We start from the raw sequence: 4206 nt of genomic DNA, 5'->3' as shown, positions 1-4206 counted from the left end.
TAGAGAATCGTTTGCTGAAATATGGCCAAGAAGGTTTTTTTCACTTAATGTATGTGAAACCCTCACATCAAAGCGATTAACATAACTAAGGTGGTGCAAATGATTTTCAACGCTTGATTTGGATATTTTGAGTATGCGGCTATCTTCAGCATGGTATAACATTGATTGTTCTCAATTATTATCTCAATTTGATTGCTATCAACTTCAACTGTTCTACCCGACCTTGGAGCATTGTCCAGTGAGAAATCTCCAGCACAAAGCTTCGCAAACCATTCGTGACACGTTCCATCAGTCATAGCACCTTCTCCATACACTGCACAAATCTTTTTTTGCATTTCAGTTGCGTTTTTACCTTTCTTGAAATAATAAAGCATAATATGCTGAAAATGTTGCTTTTTTTCTTCCATCTTCAATATTCAAATGACTACCCAAAAATTACCAATTCTGATAAGTTTTTTTGTTAAATGCACCAGGATATGACAGCTGTCACAATACAATCTAACAAAATTGTTTTGAATGAAGTTAAAGACACTTCAGCACTGTTAGAGCCATCTTACGGAAAAAACTGAATGAATGTTTTTGCCAACCCAATATATGTATATACAATATCTATTCATACATGTATTTATTTATAAACATTTAAACAAACATTATACAATTTAAAATGATAAGTACATATTTTGTTTCCCTGCAAAAATGGTTATGATTAGTAACAGGGTCTTAGACTTTAGCACCGTACTGACTTGGATTCAAATCACAGCTCTGATACTTACCAGATATATAATTCTGAATCTCAATTTGTTCATATGCAAATTGTAAGTAATAGCAGTACTTATCATTTATTGAGCATTCTATGCACTCAGCACTGTCCTAAGCATGTTTTCTGAATTAATCATTTAACCCTCCCAAACTAAAACTAGTAATAAGGTGGTAGGTACTCTTATTATCACCATTTTACAGATGAAGAAACTGAAGAACAGAGGTTAAGTAAGTGGCAGAACCAAGCAATCTGGCTGTGAATCCTGAGATCTTAAACAACTATACTTTCCCTGGGCTTTGCCTCCTCCTATGACATAACTAAACAGAAAAGAAGCAGCAACTGAGGCACTCAGGCCAACCACAAGGGTAAAATTTTCTTCACCTCACACATCTGTGCTGGAACCAGCACTGGAGGGGCAATGACCTTGACTCAGGAGATGGCAGAGCACTAAAATTGGCTGTCATCACCAGAAAGAGAAACTAGTCAGGGCTGAACACAATGAGGAATTAATGAGATGATCATAATGACTAACATGAATCTAATACTTACAATATGTCATGTACTGAACTAAATGCTATACATATATTATCTCATTTACTCCTTAAAACCTATGAGATAATTACTACTGTTTCCCCCTTTATACAGAGAAGGAAATTAAGCCTCAGAGAGATTAAGTACCTGGACTAAGGGTCAACCAGGTAGGAAGAAACAGAACAGAGAATTTAATTGAGATTGCCTTACTCCAAAGACTGGGCTCTTGGCCAGTTCTTTACATTGTATTAGACTGGCAGAGTAGCAGCTTGCAAATCTATTAGGTCCTCATCCTCCCAACCCCACCCTGTGATTTGGGCAAATATGAATAAATGTGATGACTGAGCAAGGCCTGTGGAGTCTGAATCCCAGGAATCCTTAAAATATATCTCCTACTTGCTTGCTAGTGCATGAACATAATGTAGGCAACTATTTAATCTGGTTTGATGGGCTCCTTTAAAATGCCTGAACTTAGCTAAGCAAAGCGCACCAGGATTTTTCCAAGCAGCATCACTCTGGAAACTTAACAATTGTCACCTTAGTACCGAACCACAAGCTTCTCTTGCTTGAATCTTGTGAGGAACCATTGTGAAGCTGAGACTCGTCTCTGTTACTTACTTGCTGTGTGACCTAGTGCAAATCATTTGTATTTCTGAGAAAGTTACTTGCCCCATCTGAAAATGGGTGTATAAATACCTTATATAGAGTAGTATAAGGGTTAAAGTAAGATAATAAATTTGAAAATGCCTGGCATGTAGTAAATGCTCAGTAAAATGAATTAAATGAAATAAAATGGCCTTCTTATGTCCAGCCTCGAACTGTTTCTCCAGCCTCTCTCTGCTTAAGTTCGGTCTGACCTGCAGTGATTGCTCCATCTCCCAACTTTTTTTCCCCTCTGGCAAACTCTGCAACCACATTCATAGGCAACATGGGGGAAGGCCTGGACTCAGGAATAGAACCTCCTGACTCCTGAGCGGGACTTAAGTCTTTAAAACCTAGTTCTGACATGTTTAATTATGGTATTGCCTTTAAAAAACATAATGTACTTCAATTATTTTTCCAACTGAAAATTTTTCTAAACTCAATGAGAAAAGTTGGAAAATTTCAGAAAGAAAAAAACCTGCCATAATCCAGTGACCTCTAAATAAACATTATTAACAGTTGGAGGTATATATTTAAGTGTTTTTATTGATATATCTTGAGAAAGGGAGCCTGGTCTCTTTTAAAGATTTTATTCTGAATCAGAAATTCAGCCATAAAAAAGTTAAATCAGCTCAAATTAGCATTTGATATAGAGGACTTACTGTGTGTGAGACATTTGACTAATAGTCTACAGAATTTAAAGTGAAACAATCAGTGTGTTACCTCAACAAAATATAGAAAGGCAGACTGGAGCACACTGTGAAAAGTTAGATGAAAAAACAAAGGGCTAGATGGTAATATATACAAAAGTAGGAGAAATTTCACGTGGCAACTCACGAAAAAATTCCCAGATGAGTGATATCAATAGTGAGTACTATGAGTTCAAACTTGCCAGGATCTTTCAGCTAACAAGAGCAATTATGAAAAGATGAAGTTTCTGAGAATAAAATGAGAATAACATAGGTCCTGTGTCAGGTTGGGGGTAATGTCTGAAGGCTTTTCCAAACTAGAATAAACAGGTTCAGACTTAGAATTTAGATGACAGGGAATTCGTTGATTTGAAAAAGACTTGGAAAGAATTTTCTAGGCTAGAAATCATTTTTTTTCTATATTAATATTTCAGTCTTATCCTCCTGGGTCACAAATAAATGGAAGGAGCTGAAGGAATCATAGGGAATCTTGAAGGATAAAGTCAACTTTTCATTCACTTTATTGGATGTTTATTGAACACCTACTATGTGCCAGGCACCTAGAGAGCAAGGTGCCATGTATGTACACACATAGACTATGACCTGATTGTGCAGTACACGATCTATACAACTGTTTGTGATAACCCTGCAATAAAGATACAGCAGTGAACAGGTTCCTGCTTTTGTGGAGTTTACAGTTGAGGGAAGAGTGGGGAAACTAACAATAAATATGTCAAAAATAAGGGTATTTCAGACAATGATAATTGTTTTGAAGAAAGTAAAATAAGGTAATGAGATAGAGTGATGGGAGCAATATCACAAGAAAAGCCTCTTTAAAGAGGTAACATTTGAGTCGAAACCTGAATGACAAGGAGTCAACCATTCAAAGATTTGAGAGATGACTATTCCAGGTAGAGGAAAAAGGAGGGGCAAAGTTTCTGGATGGGAATGATTTTGCCATTCATTCCAGTATGTCAGTGACATAGTGAGTGAAGGGTGGACAGCAAGACTGTAGCAGTAGGCAGGGACTAAATTATGTAAACTATGGTAAGAGGTCTAGATTTTATTTTAAAAGAAATATTAAATCTTTAATAATATACGGTAAGAGTCAGGTGCTCCATGTTGGGGTGAAGATTTGGGTGAACAAAAATTCTAGCAGAAGGATGGATATAATAGTTTTGGGGGTTTTGTTTGTTTGGTTTTCGTTTTGATTTTTGGCATTGAGCCAGCCTGGCTAGAGATCTTGGAACCAAGAACAAGCTGTGGACCAACTGCTAGTCCCAGGTCACCCCATGAAAGCCTCAGGTTTGGTTACATTGACTAGTGATGTAGTAGTCTAAAAGATTGGTGACAAAGGTATCTATACAACAAGGAGATAATACTACACACCCATTAGAATGGTCAACATCCAGAACATTAATAATGTCAAGTCCTGGCAAGATGTGGAGCCATAGGAACTCTCATTCATTGCTCTGGATCTATGACTCTGTTTCTATATTGTTATGTTTGTTCATTTGTTTTGTCTTTTGATTCCACATATAAGTGAAGCCATACAGTGTTTATCTTTCTCTGTCTGACTTATTT

Source organism: Physeter macrocephalus, chromosome 8 (assembly GCF_002837175.3).
Source record: "Physeter macrocephalus isolate SW-GA chromosome 8, ASM283717v5, whole genome shotgun sequence".
NCBI classification, from domain to species: Eukaryota; Metazoa; Chordata; class Mammalia; order Artiodactyla; family Physeteridae; genus Physeter; species Physeter macrocephalus.
The sequence above is the reverse complement of the archived record's forward strand: the minus strand, read 5'-3'. Positions refer to the sequence as shown.